Here is a 16,999-nt window from a genome sequence, read left to right as displayed (position 1 = left end):
ACCGCGTATATCTCCTACCACATGTATGCCGATGACACCCAGATCTACATTAAAATCTCTACCCCGGAGGACATTTTTTCCCTGAATGAGGCCTTGAAGTCGACTGTCCAATGGCTCACATCCAAACAGCTCAAACTAAATGCACAGAAAACAGAATTCCTGCTAATCTCTCCACCCAAAACCAACCCGGACATTCGGGAATGGTCTAAGTCGATCACAGCCCTAAACTGCCCTCCAACCATAGTGGACTCTGCCAAATCTCTTGGAATAATCCTGGACAGTAGCCTGAATATTCGTGACCACATCAACTCGATGGCTAAAACCACCAGGTTTCACCTAAGCTATCTAAGAAAACTAAAACCTTTCCTTGACACTCAGGACCTAAAAATGCCAGTCCAGGCACTAGTTATCTCCAGAATCGTATATGGATGCTCTAGCCTCTCTGGCCTTCCTAAGATCTCCCTTTAACAGCCTGCCTCAATGCTGCCGCCAGACTCCTAATGGGCTCTAAAAAAATCAACCACATCTCACCACATCTCAAAGCTCTGAACTGACTCCTTCTTGAAGCCAGAATCCAACTTAAACTGGCATGTATCACCCACAAGGCTCTATACACTAAATCCCCTGCATTTCTCGCTCAGAAAATCGTTGTAACCGGAGGTGCCAGAAACTCCCGGTTCTCCAAAGACCTCTTACTCCAGCCTCGCGCTTTTAAAGGAAAAAAACCTATAACCATGCGTTCTCTGGGGCCGCACCAAAAATTTGGAACTCATTCCCACCCACCATTAGAAGAATACCGTCTCTGGCACGTTTTAAGAAGGAAGCCAGAACCTTCCTAATGGGCAAATTCCTCTCCTAACTCTTGCATTGCACTCGGACCGTCGTTCTTGTAAATTATTTGTACTTGCTTTATCCCAAATGTTCCACCCCTCTCCCTAAGTTCATATTGTTCTTGTAAATTGTTTGTACTTGCTTTTATCCCAAATGGTCCACCCCACCCTCTAAGGTCATATTGTATACAACCTGTTAACCCTGTAAAGCGCTCTAATACCCTAACGGGTCAAGTCCGAGCTCTATAAAACACAAATAAATAAAAAAGAAATAAAAGTTAAAGAAAAGCCTGAAGGCTGCTCTCCACAGCTACCACTCAGAGAGCTTTTTAAGGTGGTCTAAGACCACTCAAATCACCATAAGGGTTGTCTGTATTGGTGCAAGGTGCCCACTTACATAAGTGTATACCATATAACCAGCCAACTTCTCACATTGGTGTGCAGCCCTTGGGATTCAAGTCTGCATTGTTTTACCAGATAATCTTAGTGTGGATTAATTAGAAAACCATCATTTATATTAGGCACATATAATACATATAATACAGATTAGAATAAGTATGTTCCACTGATCTTAGGGTTGGGTAGTAAGGGTCTAGGCAACCCTTTCTCCAACCTCAAAGAGTTTAGTTTTCACTAGGTTGGGTAGGTGCCAAACCTCACTACACTTAGAGCCATGTCTTTAGTTGATGAGGCTAGGGTACCCCAGTCTGCTAAGTACAGTGGTCTAAAGTTCCAGGAACTAAGGACCCTGTGTAGTCTTAGAAAGATAAAGATAGGTGGTAATCCCTCCATTAAGCTGGTCTTAGAGCTGCTTCATAAGGATGATAGTCATCCTGTGAGGATGGAAGAACAGGAAAATATGGGTGGGGGTACTCCTGAAGAAGGAGCACCAGGAACTCTTCCTGATTATCCCAATTCTGAGTATGGGCAGGAGGAATCAAATGATTCCAACCTGCCCAACTTTGATCACTCAGAGCACAGTGCAGATGGAACAGAGGAGACACCCTTCATTTCTCTTGGGAGGGTCCAGAGTAGGCCCAGGAGGTCTAGATCCTCCTCTAGGGAATCCAACACTTCAAGACATTCTATAGGAATTGGAAATTGCGACTTGCAAATTGCGCCAAATTACGAGTCGCAATTTGCGAGTCGCAATTTCCAATGAACAACAGTGTCTGAAACACTGTTTGTGAATCCCAATGGGGTTGCAAATTGCATGCCTCATGAATATTAATGAGGTCCCCACAAATTGTGACCCCCATTGGTAATGGCTAGCACTCCCAGGGATGGTGGCCTGCTGGGGTCAGCAGACCCCCATGTCTGGGACTGCTTTTAAATAAAGCAGTTTTTTTAAAATGCAGCCCGTTATCCTTAAAGGAAAACGGGATACATTTAAATGATAAAATGTAACTTTTCATTTTCATTTTTTAAGGGGGGGTAGCGGTCCATGGGAACATTGCCTGCCCTTAAAAAATGTTGTGCATACATTCCCAAAGTGGAAGGGATCCCCTGGGGACCCAGTCTCGTTTGGAGGTGCTTTACCACCCTCTTGAAGAGGGTGGTAAACTGTGAGTGTTTTGCAACACAAATGCGGTCGCAAAACATTCTTACATGGCTTGAGGGGTCGCTATTAGGAAGGGAATGTCCCTTCCTAATAACAAGAACATTCTATAGGGACCTCCAATGGTTGTAGATCTGGCCCTAGGTGCCTTGCACGAGTCGGAACAGGAAGGATAGGGCTTTATCCTCCTCACAGACTCAGAGTGAAGATCATCCTCCTGAGGGAGATTATCTTAAATCCTGTGAAGGTACTGCCCCAGAGGAACCTGGGCCTCATCAGGCTAAGTTCTTGGGGGCAATGGGCCCTTCCAGTGCAGATTTGAGTTTGTAGCAGCAGACCTGCTCCTCTCTTGAACCCCTCGGACAGCAAGGTACTGCTGAGACAACAGGGAATATCAGTGGGTCCCATAGGATCTACTGGGAAGAAGGACTTCTATACTCAGAGGATAGAGACCCCAAGCCTGGTGCCACCAGGAGGTTGGTAATACCCCAGAAGTTTAGAATCCTGCTCTCCCTAGCACATGATATTCCTCTGGCAGTACGCTTAGGGCAAAGTAAGACTTGGGACATGCTTGTCCCTCACTTTCACTGGCCCCATATGTCTGAAGACACCAAGGAGTTTTGTCACTCCAGTTCCACTTGCCAAACCAGTTGTAAATTAGGTGGCATCACAAAGGCCCCCTTGATTCCACTTCCAGTGTTTGGGGTTCCCTTTGAGAGGGTAGGGATTGACATTGTTAGTCCCTTGAACCCTCTAACTGCATCTGGGCACAGGTATATTCTAGTGGTGGTGGACCGTGCCACTAGGTAACCAGAGGCCATTCCCCTTAGATCCATTACAGCTCCTGTAGTGGTCAGGGCTCTCCTGGGAATCTTTTACAGAGTGGGCTTCCATTAAGAAGTCTTAACAGACAGAGGTACCAACTTCATGTCTAGCTACATTACTGCCATATGGAAAGAGTGTGGAGTGAATTGCAAGTTCACCACACCCTTCTATCCATAGTGCAATGGGCTTGTTGAAATATTCATCAAGACCCTGTAGGGTATGATCATGGGTGTCCCAGAAAAGCTTAGGCGAAAATGGGTTGTCCTACTACCCTGCCTTCCCTTTGCCTACAGAGAAGTTGCTCGGAAGGGAGTTGTCTACAGCCCATTTTAACTTCTGTTTGGACATCCAGTTAAGGGTCCATTGTGTCTAGTGAAGGAAGGTTGGGAGCAACCGCTCAAACCTCCTAAACATGACATAGTGGACTATGTACTTGGCCTGCGTTTACGCATGGCTGAGTACATGAAGAAGGCCAGCAAAAACCTGGAGGCCAGCCAAGAACTCCAAAAAGCTTGGCATGACCAAAAGGCTGTCCTGACTGTTTACCAGCCAGACCAGAAAGTGTGGGTGTTGGTGCTTGTGGCCCCAGCAGCTCTCCAAGACAAATGGAGTGGACCCCCACACTATACTTGAGCACAAGGGTGAGGTCACGTACTTGGTGGACCTAGGTACTCCAAGAAGTCCCCATAGGGTACTTCATGTGAACCGCCTGAAACCTTTTGTTGACAGGGCTGACATGGGCTTGCTCATGGCAACTGATGAAGGACAGGAGGAAGAGAGTGACCTCTACCTTATCTCCTCTCTTAGAACCCTGATGATGGATCCGTGGATAGAATAGCCTAGGCAGGCAGATTCACTGACCAACAGCAGACTGATTGCAGGAAAGTCCTCAACCAGATCAGGTATATGTTCTCCCTGACACCCAGTCAGACCACCTGGTGTACCCATGAAGTGGACACAGGTGATAGTCTGCCTGTTAAGAATAAAATCTACAGGCAGCCTGACCATGTCAGAGATTGCATCCGGACAGAGGTCCAAAAGATGCTGGAGTTGGGAGTCATTGAACCCTCAGATAGCCCTTGGGCTAGACCAGTAGTCCTAGTACCCAACCCTCACACCAAGGGTAGAAAAAGAGAAATTAGGTTTTGTGTAGACTACAGGGGTGTCAATGTAAGACTGATGCTCATCCAGTTCCCAGGGCAGATGAACTTATAGATACTCTGGCCTCAGCCAAGTTTCTGCGTACATTTGACCTGACTGCTGGCTACTGGCAAATCAGACTAGTTGAGGATACCAAGCCAAAAACAGCATACTCAACCTACAGTGGGCATTATCAATTTATTGTGATGCTCTTTGGTTTGAAGAATGCACCTGCCACATTCCAGAGGTTGGTGAATAAAGTCCTAACAGGTCTGGAAGCCTACAGTACAGCATATATAGATGATATAGCTGACTTTAGCTCCACCTGGGAGGATCACCTGATGTACATCAAGAATGTTCTGGAGGCTCTGCAGAAAGCAGGCTTCACTTTCAAGCCCAGACAGGGCTGAGCAAGGTTTTGTACTTGGGCCACCTGGTAGGTGGAGGTCAGTTTCAACCACTACAGAGCAAAACGCAGACCATAATGGAATGGATTGCTCCCACTACCTACTCAGGTCATAGCTTTCTTGGACCTGACTGGGTATTATAGAAGATTTGTTCAGGGGGTCCATTGTGACAACCCTGGATGATTTGACATCTAAGAAAATGCCCAAGAAAGTTCGGTGGACTTTAAGCTGTAAAAAGGCTTTTGATGACTTCAAGCAGGCCATGTGCACTGCTCCCATTCTGCAAAGTCCTGACTACTCTAAAACTTTCATTGACCAGACAGATGCATCTGAGTTAGGGGTAAGGGCTGTGTTATCACAACTGAATGCAGAGAGCCAGGATCCACCAGTAGCTTTTATCAGCAGAAGGTTGACCCCCAGGGAGAAAGGTTGGTCAGCCATTGAGAAGGAGGCATTTGCCAAGGTAAGAGCCCTGAAGAAGTTGAGGCTATAGTTATTTGGCACTCACTTCATTATTCAGAAAGAACATAAGTCCCTATTATGGCTTAAAACTACGAAGGGTGAACACCCTAAACTTTCGAGGTGGAACATAGACCTGGGAGGAACCCTGCCAATGCAGATGGACTCTCCTGATATTTCCACTTAGAAAAAGAAGACTCAACTGGACAAGGTCAATCTCATCTCCTTACGTTTGGGGGTGTGTGTAGGAAACTAGGATCTGATTTCATGGTTACCCCCACTTTATGCTTGATGTACTGCTGTTTCTGACTAGTCTGACAGGGATCCTGCTAACCATGACCCCAGTCTCTGCACATTCTCCCCTAAATTGGCTGGGTAAGTACTTAGGTACATCCCAGAATGGACACTGGTGGACACTTATCAGTCCCTAGTATATGGTACTAAGGTACCCTGCGCATAGGTACACCAGGGGACCCCCATGGGCTGACACATGTATTATGCCACCCATGGGAGACCCCTCAATTTGCCACTACTGGCCTGCCATTGCAGCCTGTGTAAGCTGGTGCTAGCACCACTTACACAAGATATAGGTTTCCCTATATCTAAGGTCACTACATTTAAAACCTATAAGTCACCCCTAGAGCAGGTCTCTCAATCTTGAAGGCAGGGTGCTTGGTTCTAAGTGTGAGGGTGCCCCTGCATGAGCAGGACACCCCTATGACTGACCTACGCAGTCCATTATCCTGGGTTGTAAGTGAGGCAGCCATAGGACATTTAGAGGGGCACCCCGTCATTACGCGGTGACCATCTTAAAACGGGCTGCAACGAATCCTATCATGTTTGGTATCAAACATGTTGGAATCATATCCCCACATCATAAGCAGTGTGGGAGGTATGATTCCATGCACCGTAAAGCTCATTTGGGAGGCTCTCGGTGCTCCCGGTATCAGTTTTCCAGACCCGGACAGCATGCTAGGGCTTCTGCCGGCCAGAGACACGTTTCTGCCCTTCTGCTGCTGAGCAAGCTCGGGCAGGGTAAGGCAGAACAATAGGTATCCTGTTGCAGGGAGATGTGACCATCTCCCAGACAGGATTTAGTGTATTAGGGCAGAGTGGACGCGCTTGCCAGGGCCACATAGTCTGCGAGCAGGGCTCACTTTATTTCCGAAAATTCTGCGCGAATAGCACCATGTGGTGATTTTGCTGCAACTTGAGTAGAAAATCTACACGAGTGGCAGCAAATCTACTCATGAAACAGCCCTCTGCCCGTCCCCCCCACTCATTAGAAAATGGCACTAGGGGAGGCCAGATCTGAATTGCATTTCAAGAGTCTCGTGGGAAAGACTTGTGCCATACGGTGATTGACAGAATTTGGCTGGAACTCCGTGTTACAAGGATAATGCAGATTCGCCGAATTCTGCCAATTTTTGGGTGGAATGAAGCATTCCACCCGCCCATAGTCTTCACCAAGCAGGTCTGGATCTCCCAAAGAGAAACCCAGGGTCCTCCATGTAATGTACCATTGCAGGACCATTGGCACTCACAGCACACTTACTGTACCACACTGCTACTTCCATTCATTGACCTATCACAGGCACAAATACATTCAGCACACACATTTAGTCTCTGCGTACTGTTCAGCATGAAGCCTTTATGCATTGTACTAGGGTGTGCTTTTGTTTTTTATAACACACACACTGCCAGCACACACACTCCCCGTGTGTGCGGTACAACTCTTCACCCTTCATGTATTGTACTTCATGCAAGTACACATTCACTCAGCACATGCTTTCCTTGTGCATGCACTGCCCAGCACTATATCTTTTATGTACTGTAGCCCAACAGGCATGCATTAATTCTGTGTATGCACTAACCATACATATACTGTGCAATACTTCTCTATCCCTGTACTGTACCCTTCACAGGCACACATACAGAGTCACTACTCCTGCGCTATGTAGCACTTCCACATCTAACTGATGTAGGCCAAAGGTGAGTTAAGCACACAGCGGTTGAACTTTTAAATTGGTGAGTAGCCTGTAGCCCTCACTCCAGTGGCACAGGGTGAAATGTACGTGTTCACTACTACTGATCACTACACGGTATGCTGTAACCACCGCCTTGTGCTGCTCAACTCCTGGTGTAGGCGATAGCGTTCCACCACTATTAGCGTAGCACGTTGGGAGCCTCTCCTAGTCTAACAGGACCACAATCCATAAGACAGGCCGACTTCATGGCACACACATGTGAGTTGTGTTCGCCTATGACAAAAAATTAGGATTAGGGATTCAGACAACTGTCCATTAGGGTATTCAGGGCAGGGGTACACGTCACTCACAATGCTGAGGAGTTTTCATCCCAACAACTGATGAAATGTAATAAGGCAACCCAGTGTTATCCTATCGGAGATGTAATCCTCACAGTAGCAAATAATGAATTTGGTTTTTTTTCACTATCCGGACATGTAAAACTTAGAACTACATGCCCACCTTGTTAAATACACTTCAACCTGCCCTAAGGTTAGGGTCTACCTTAGGGCTGTCTTATTTGCATTTAAAAATTGAGTTTTTGCGTAGCAAATGGTTATTTTGCCAAGTCGTATTGGTAGTTTAAAATTGGAAATAGGCTGCAATGGAAGGCTTGAGACATTTTTGAAAGGGCTATTTAAGTGGGTGGCACAATAAGTGTTGAAGGCCCACTAGTAGCATTTAATTTACAGGCCTGGCTACATGTTATGCCACTTAACTAGGGACTTATTAGTAAATTAAGTGCGCCAGTAGTGTAGGCCAATGTTACTATGTTTTGAGGAGTGAGCACAGGCAAATTAGCACTATTTAACTGTAGTAAAGTGCACAGAGTCTGACAGTATTGTGGATTATTGTTGTCGTTATGTGGTATTGTGCTAAGTCTTACATAAAAGCTAAACTATTTTTGATATAATACGAGTGTGGTGTCCATTTGTGGTGTTGTCACTAAGTTACTGTATGTGGTCACAAATGCTTAACCTACAACGCCTCTGAAATAAGCCTAGACTGCTCGCGCCAAGCTACCTAGAGGGTGAGCAGGGGTTATTTTGAGAGGGTAATCCCCTTGTCCTGACTAGAGGAGAGGGTCCCTGCTTGTCACAAGTACCTACCTGTGCCAACCAGAGACCCCCAAATCTAACATTGGTGGTCAGCGGTGAGGATTCTGGACTTGCATTTGTGATTCAGGTACAGTGATTGGTGAACACTACTTAGTGAGTGCAGACCATAACGCAACCACGTACTTTTTGATTCTTGCTTTGCAAGAGATCTCCATTTTTGAAAAGTCATGCCTGGTTCAGTCATTTTGGAGAAGGCACCATCTGTAGTCTCTGAAAGCGAAGAAGTAGAATGGGAAGAGGAGAGACTAGAGAGCTACACCAAGACCCAGCTGAAGGGCTTCTGCAAAAAGTTCAAAATTCCCCATGCTGGATGCAAGGTCAAGACAGATCTACACAAGGCGCTGAGGGCCTAGATTGAGTCAAGGAAAGACCCTAAGGATTTGGTGGAAACTGAGCAGGCAGAGGGCAACAATAGCTTTGGCAGAGGCCTGTCGCCAGAGGAGTTGGCAGACAGGAAGGAAACCAGGATGCATGAAATGGAGATGGCAAAGCTCAAATTGAATGGGCAACTGGAGCTGGAAAGCAAAAAGCTGGCTCTGGAAGAGAGAAGAATCCAAATGGAGCATGAGATGGCTTTGAGGGAATTGAATCTAAAGGCTAAGAGTTTAGAGCTTTCTCTCTCTGGTGGCAGCACACCGCCAGTGCAGGTAGAATCAAGAGTGTACATACCAAAGGAGGTGGTTAAAGAATTTTTTAAGAATGATGACATAGGGCAGTGGTTCAAGGCCTATGAGGTAGCCATGTCTTCCCACCGGGTCCCTGAGAAAGATTGGGGAGCGGGGTTGTGGGGACGGTTCCTGAGTGAGGGGCGGGACCATCTGCTGGATTTGCCCTCAGAGGTTCATAATTCTTATCCCCACATGAAGGATGCTTTGATGACCAGGTATGGGTTAACTCCTGAGTTGAATAGACAAAGATTCAGGGGTTGCGCAAAGATTCCTCACAGTACTTATGTTGAGTATGTAACTTTTTTCTGCAGAGCATTGGATGGTTGGGTGAAGGGTAGCAAGGTTGATGATTTTCAAGGGCTTCTTGATTTAATTGCATGGGAGCACTTGTCCAGTAACTGTTTTCCTGAGCTATGCCAGCACCTGATTGATAGTAGGCTGACTAACCGTAGGAAGCTTGCTGAGGAGGCAGACCGCTGGGTCAGTACCAGGGTCCACAAGGGTCACGTGGGAGACTCCGCCAAAGGTGGGCAGGGTTCCCAGCAGAAGAGTGGGGGGGACAAAGGTAAACAGAGGGAGTTCCCAAGAAGGCCCCAAAGTAATCCCCAAGGGAACCAAGGGAAAGATTCTCAGCCTCCCCCACCCCAGAAGCCGACCGGGGCCCCAACAGGTCCCCCTGTTCAAAGAGGGCCCCCAAGGTGTTACAAGTGTGGTTGACCTGGGTCATTTTGCCTCTGATCCCAAGTGTTGCCTGTTTGGTAAACCAGCACCCACTGGTGCTCCACCCCGGCAGATGGCTAGTGTAGCCTTTGGTGAGGAGATGGAAGTCCAAGGTGGGAGGGGTTCCGCAGAAATGTCCCTTGTCTCTTTAGGAGACCGTGAGGTGGTCCCTGAGAACCAACTGCCCAAAAACACTAAGAAATATGGGCAGTGGGTGACCATCAATAGCCAAAGAGTGGGGGCTCTTAGAGATACAGGAGCCAGTGTGACAGCTGTCAAGTGTCACCTGGTGTCTCAAGAGCAGGTTGTCCCACATGCATTTTGACGAATTGTGAACGCCGACAACACTGAGAGTCAGTGTCCAATGGCTCAGGTTCCCTTTGAGTGGAGGGGGGTCTCTGGTACTCTTCAAGTAGCTGTGAGAACCGCCATGCCTGTTGACTGTTTGATGGGGAACGATTTGGATAGCTCACCTTGGGAAAAGGTGGAGAAGAGTACTCACCTGAGGATGGTGGGACTGCCTGACTGGGCGTGCGTGACCACCTGATCAATGGCAGCCAGTAGGGTTGTTCAAGAGGTCCTGGAGCCTGAGAGGGAGGCCCAAGGACCGGCCGTAGAGAGAAGAGGCAGGGGGTGCGGGAAACTGGCCCCTGTCGTTCCCACGGTCCAGGAGGAAGCAGACCTTAAGGGGGATGCCCTGGAGCCTACAGGGGAACAGATAGCTGAACTGGGGGACCTGCCTGAGCTGACCCATTGGCAGCAGGAAGGAGGCCCCTCCAGGGAGGAATTCTGCAGAGGGCAGAAAGAATGTCCTTCTCTCGTGGGTCTGCGGGAGCAGGCTGCAGACCAGGCCAACGGTGATCAGTTTGGAACACATTTTATTTACTGGGAGAATGACCTCGTGTATTCAGAGCCTAAGGTTGCTGAGCCTGGGTCAGCCCGTGCGCTGGTGGTACCCCAGAGCTTCAGAGCCTTCCTACTGGGGCTGGCTCACGATGTGCCATTAGCTGGGCATTTGGGGCAGGACAAGACCTTTGAAAGGCTTGTCACCCACTTTTATTGGCCTCAAATGCGCAGGAGTTCAGACACTCACTGCAGGACCTGTCAGACTTGCCAAGCAAGTGGAAAGAGTGGGAGGAAGCAAAAGGCTCCTCTCCAGCCATTCCCTGTGGTCAGTAGCCCCTTCCAGCGAGTGGGAATTGACATTGTGGGGCCACTGGACCCCAGGACAGCCATGGCCAACAGGTTTATCCTGGTCCTGGTGGACCATGCCACCTGGTACCCGGAAGCCATCCCTCTGAGGACAGTGACGGCCCCCGTGGTGGGACGTGCACTGATGGGAATTTTCTCCAGAGTGGGATTCCCTATAGAGGTGGTGTCTGACCGGGGTACCAATTTCATATCCAAGTATATGAAGTCCCTTTTGTCAAGAGTGTGGTGTAACCTACAAGTTCACCACCCCTTATCACTCCCAAGGAAATGGGTTGGTTGAGAGATTCAACCGCACCCTAAAGGGCATGATAATGGGTCTTGAGGAACCCATGAGGTGTAAGTGGTACGTCCTCTTACCGTGCCTACTCTTTGCTTACCCTGAGGTGCCACAGAAGTCTCTAGGGTTCAGCCCCTTTGAGCTCTTGTATGGCCACCCAGTGAGAGGACTTCTAAGTCTGGTTAAAGAGGGCTCGGAGCAATCTCCCAGGAAACCTCCCCAGAATGTATATAGCTACATGCTGGCCTTCAGGAACCAGACTAGGCGTTTCAGAGCACTTGCTGAGGCAAATCTGGAAGCCAGCCAGGAGGAGATGAAGCGGTGGTATGACCAGAATGCCACTCTGGTAGAGCTTCAGCCTGGTCAGAAGGTTTGGGTCTTGGCCCCAGTGGAGCCTTGTGCGCTCCAGGATAAGTGGACCGGCCCCTTTGAGGTTGTGGAGCGCAAGAGTCCTGTTACCTATTTGGTGGACTTGCGGTCTCCCAGGAACCCCTTGAGGGTCCTGCGTGTCAACTGCCTTAAACCCCACTTAGAGAGGTCTGAAGTGGGCATGCTCTTGGCAACAGATGCTGGAATGGAAGAGGAGACTGAGCCTCTTCCTGACCTCCTGTCAGCCACAGAGCAAGATGGGTCAGTGGATGGTGTGAACCTCTCTTCCACCCTGACCCCTGAGCAACAGAATGGCTGCCACCAGTTGCTGGGACAGTTTTCTGACCTGTTTTCCCTGGTTCCTAGTATCACAGATTGGTGTGTCCATGATGTGGATACAGGAGACAGCTTACCTGTGAAGCACAAGGCTTACAGAGTGACTGACAGGGTGTGGGCTTGCTTCAAAGAGGAGGTCTCAAAGATGCTTGCCCTAGGGGCGATTGAGTCCTCCAGCAGTCCTTGGGCCAGCCCAGTGGTCTTGGTCCCGAAGACTGCAATGCCGGGTGCCACACCCGAACTCCGGTTCTGTGTGGACTACCGAGGGCTCAATTCGGTCACGAAGACCGACGCCTACCCCATCCCCAGAGCTGATGAGCTCATTGATCGGTTAGGGGCTGCACGGTACCTCAGCACGTTTGACTAGACATCTGGGTACTGGCAGATCGCCGTGACTGATGGGGCAAAAGAGAGGTCAGCATTCTCCACACCAGATGGGCATTTCCAGTTCCGTATTATGCCCTTTGGGATGAAGAATGCCCCTGCCACCTTTCAGAGGCTGGTCAACCAGGTGTTGTTTGGACTGGATGAGTTCAGTGCCGCCTGCCTGGATGACATTGCAGTGATCAATGTCACTTGGGAAGAACACCTGCGCTACCTCTGGGAAGTGTTGTTGGCACTACGAAAGGCAGGCCTCACGTTATAGGCGAGTAAGTGCCAGATCGGGCAGGGTTCTGTGGTGTACTTGGGACACCAAGTTGGGAGCGGCCAGGTGGCGCCCCTCCAACCCAAGATAGAAACCATCCTGAATTGGGAGTCGCCCAAAACCCAGACAGAGGTGAGAGCCTTCCTAGGTCTCACCGGGTACTACAGGAGGTTTGTCAAGGGGTATGGCAACATTGTTGCGCCCTTGACAGAGCTGACTTCCAAGAAGCAGCCCAAGAAAGTGATTTGGACTGACACCTGTCAGAAAGCTTTTGAGGCCCTGAAAGCTGCCATGTGCCCGGCGCCCGTGCTCCTGGCACCCAACTTCTCCAAAGAGTCCATCGTTCAAACAGACGCTTTAGAGCATAGCTTTCCAAACTTTTCATGTCGGGGACACACTTTTTACACATTCCTGCTTTAGTGACACGGTAAAGCGAGTGAGCGAGCTCGAACCACCTAAGGGGGGTTCAGGGAGGTTCTCCCTCGGAGAAATGTTTTCAAAAATAGTGGGCAAATGGTGCATTTTCAAGCAAATTTGAGAAAGCAGGTAGGTTAATAAAGCAATTGTGAATCTGTTCTGACAAAGACAGCACCCCCCAAACGTGCAGATCATCTTCCACTTTATCCTCATTTCTACATTTTCCGCCACTGCCTACCTACCTACTCACACACATCCCTCTCCCAAACGTCGAGACTAGGCCCACCCTGGCCCATCCAGGTGAATGTGATTCTCCTCTTTGCCAACAATAGCAAATGCAAAAATGTTAATTCCATCTTTCTGCCTTTATTATGCATTGCAAGCTACTGAAGAACCCACCAACAGCAAATGTAGGTGGTGTGGAAAATGTTCATGACCTTGAAGGCAATGTTGTGCAAAAATAGAAGAATTCAAAAATGAAAAAAAGGGCAGACTAGAAATAAAAAGAGAATTTACGCCTTAAATGTAGCGCTACATTTTGCATGTGGCCGTTTCTAAGTGCTGTAAAATACAGGCAATATACTTACCAATGTTTTGGAAGTATGGAAGGGTGGGTCAAACTTGCTGTCATTCTGACTGATGTTTTCAGTCACAGAAAGACACTGCACCAAGAATGTCCTGAGAACCTGACTTCACCCCAAGTTCCTAGTAGTGAGATTTCTCAGTGAAGCAGGATAAAGTGCTAGGAATTTTCCTGATTAACCATGGACCAGTCCAGTGAGTGACAGAGTGACTGAAGACGCCTGAACAGCATTATGTACCGTTGAATACCACATTCTTCATAAGTCATAGCGCTGCTTTCCAATAAAAAGTCTTATTCTGTGATGTAATTTTCTCTTTGGGCATGTAATGTAATCCAGACACATTACATCCCTCTTGTTCCCAAAAATAAGGAAGCAAAGAGGTATCCTGCAGCCTCAATTCAAAGAAACGTCTGGAAACTTGTATTAAGCATAGCTGACTACATGAGCACCAGTTACGTGCTGTGGAACAAAGCGCTCTGATATCTTCAGGTCTAGTTTGCGCTATTCTGCATTGGAAGAAGGGACATAGCTGGGGCAAGACCACTATGAATTTGAAGAAAGACCTCCTCTTAAAAAAAAAAAAATCTTGGATTGGGTTTTATTCCACATTAAGATCAAGAGAGACAGCAGATGTAGCTGACATAATGCAGAATTGAAGTGGCAAACCGCAACCTGCCTGGCCATGAAAATTGATTACCAAACAATAAAATAGCCAGAGGTACCACAAATCTGTTCAGAAACTAAAATTGTGCATCAACTTTTGCCTCCTTTTTTATACAACAATGGCAAACTTCACAAGTAAAAATAAAATATATGAAAAAATAAAGCATGAACATCGACTTCCATGGCACAACCTAAAAGGCAAGCGTAGGCGCAAGGCGTAAACCACAGTTTTGTGAACTTCATTTAGGTGGCTGCCCCCAAAACGAGTGCTGCGTGGGGCGGATCGCCTCGCCCACCCCCCCTAACCGCACCACTGTAAAGGTAACTTCAATGTACTTTTTTTTAAATGTAACAATGTATTGAAGACAAATCTATAGAAATATGTGACAAGCGCTCTAGCAAAATCCTTTGAGGTGCTTTCACACAAGGTTAAACTAATGTTTTTTTGTTGCCAGATAAATTGGAGACCAAACTCTCACGTCCTGCCCTCTAAATTTAGTGTTGATTTTCTGCGCCCATGTGTTGTGACATCGACGCTCAGCAAACCGAGCATTGCTGAGGATGACAACAAACTGGCCCAACGCATGAAAGAGTCCTGCTGCCAGCCAGGGCCTTTCAAAGCTTTGGGCATTGCAGGGTTAATTTCCAATGCAGCACTGCATTTTTTAATGACAAAGAGAATTGTTTTTGTGACAGAAACCCTTTTTCTTTTTTCACTGCTTCTTATGTATAGAACTTTGCACCGTTCTAAAAATTGACACAATCGTTTTTAGCTCTTCGCTGATTGGACGTGGACAGCTAATTGTTTTTACTTAGAATTTTTTGCACTCTATTTTAAAACCACGTCGTGCTGTATGATGCAGGTGTGTGCTTGTTTTTATTTCTCCATTGCACTTTCTAAAGCAGATACACTGAATGCAAAATTCCTTCGAGTTAATGACAAGTACTGCTCCAAATCAATAGATGCTCATTTTTGGAATTTAGAGGAGTCGTAATTTCTCCTGTCACCAAATTTCTGAGGAACACCTCAAATGAGAGCTGGGGAAAATACAGCACAGCTAGGAAACCATAGCTTCCAGGGTTTCAGATTGCCACGTGTGACATTTTCATAATTTCAGTGCAATTATGAGTGACATTTGATCGTGTATGAGTGACAAGCAAAATGAAGGAATGAAGAGAAGGGAAACATATAAATATCCCAAATTGCAGCCATTCGCACAACGAGAAACTTATTTTAAGCAGTTTAATGTGCAATACGTTACGTCACTTCTTTATGAACTCCTGCATATAAAACAAGTAAACATAGCCATATGTCTTTATCAGCTACAGTTTACTTACTGACATTATGGAAATTAGGAATAATTGTTTCTAGGTGAACTGAAAAGTTAATTATAGGCATGGTATTGCAGTGCTTTCTTGTCCAACTGAATGGCGCTAACAGTAATATTAGCTGCAGAGAAGGATGAAACGGACAGCCAGCCCTGCTGGACCGCACCGAACGCAGCTAAACGTGATCGGCAAAATGATGTGAAAACATTAGGATCTTTAAAGTGCACAGTCATGCCCCGAGTGACTGACAACTCACCCCAATTCTGTAGTCTTCTTCATGTCAGGCATTCCCTTCATGAGGTCTGTGTGGGCTGACGGATTAAAGTTCCCCAAACGGCCTTAGCGAGATCGCGCGCTCTGACACAACATTAAAAAATTTATATTTTGATCTACATAAGCATTTATTTTGTGTTTTATATACCGGAAATAGTAGAAGTTATGAAAAGTACTTGAAGTGAAGTGGCAGGCGTTGGGGAGATCATCGTCAGTTCTAGCCAGCTGCAGCAGCGTGGTCTGACGCGTCGGTGACTTTTCACGAGTCAGCACTGGCAGCTCTGCTAAGTCAAGCAGCTGGCTGCCAGTGACCCCAGCAGCAATTATCTGCCTTGGTCGGTTCAGCTGAGGCTGTGGCCAGCTGTGTTATCTGAAACACAGATAAGAAAGGCAGAAAGGCGCGAACTTCAACACCCGTACTTGTGAGAATGTCAAGAATGTCAAGGCCTCCTTACGCCGTGGCCACAGATTGTTCTCGCGGTCCGCCGTTTCCTCCTCGTCCCATAACTGCGCATGTGCCACACGCACACACTCGCCTAAGGGTCTCCTCCTTTCTCCACATACGTCCGGCGTATGAACGTCAAAGTTCCGGCGTAATCCTGCGACACACCCACCATTACCAGGCGACACACTACTGTGTCGCGACACAGAGTTTGGAAAGCTCTGCTTTAGAGCATGGTGTGGGGGCTGTTCTTTCACAGATTACTGAGGAGGGCTTTGACCAACCTGTACCCTTCATCAGTAGGAGGTTACTTCCACGGGAACAGAGGTGGAGTGCTATTGAGCGTGAGGCATTTGCTGTGGTCTGGGCACTGAAGAAGCTGAGACCATACCTGTTTGGGACTCACTTTCGGGTTCAGACAGACCACAGGCCCCTCCGATGGTTGATGCAGATGAGGGGTGAGAATCCTAAGCTGTTGAGGTGGTCCATTTCCCTACAGGGTATGGATTTCACGGTGGAACATCGCCCTGGCTCAGATCACGCCAATGCTGACGGTCTGTCCAGATTTTTCCGCCTTAGTGATGAGAACTCCCTGGGGTAGGGTAGTTCTCCCCACATTTTAGCTGGAGGGGACACGTGTTAGACCTGGCACCATTGGCGTGGGTCTCCCTTCCATTTTTAGCTGTTGACTCATGTGTT

The sequence above is a fragment of the Triturus cristatus genome, chromosome 7 (assembly GCF_964204655.1).
Source record: "Triturus cristatus chromosome 7, aTriCri1.1, whole genome shotgun sequence".
Lineage (NCBI taxonomy): Eukaryota > Metazoa > Chordata > Amphibia > Caudata > Salamandridae > Triturus > Triturus cristatus.
The sequence above is the reverse complement of the archived record's forward strand: the minus strand, read 5'-3'. Positions refer to the sequence as shown.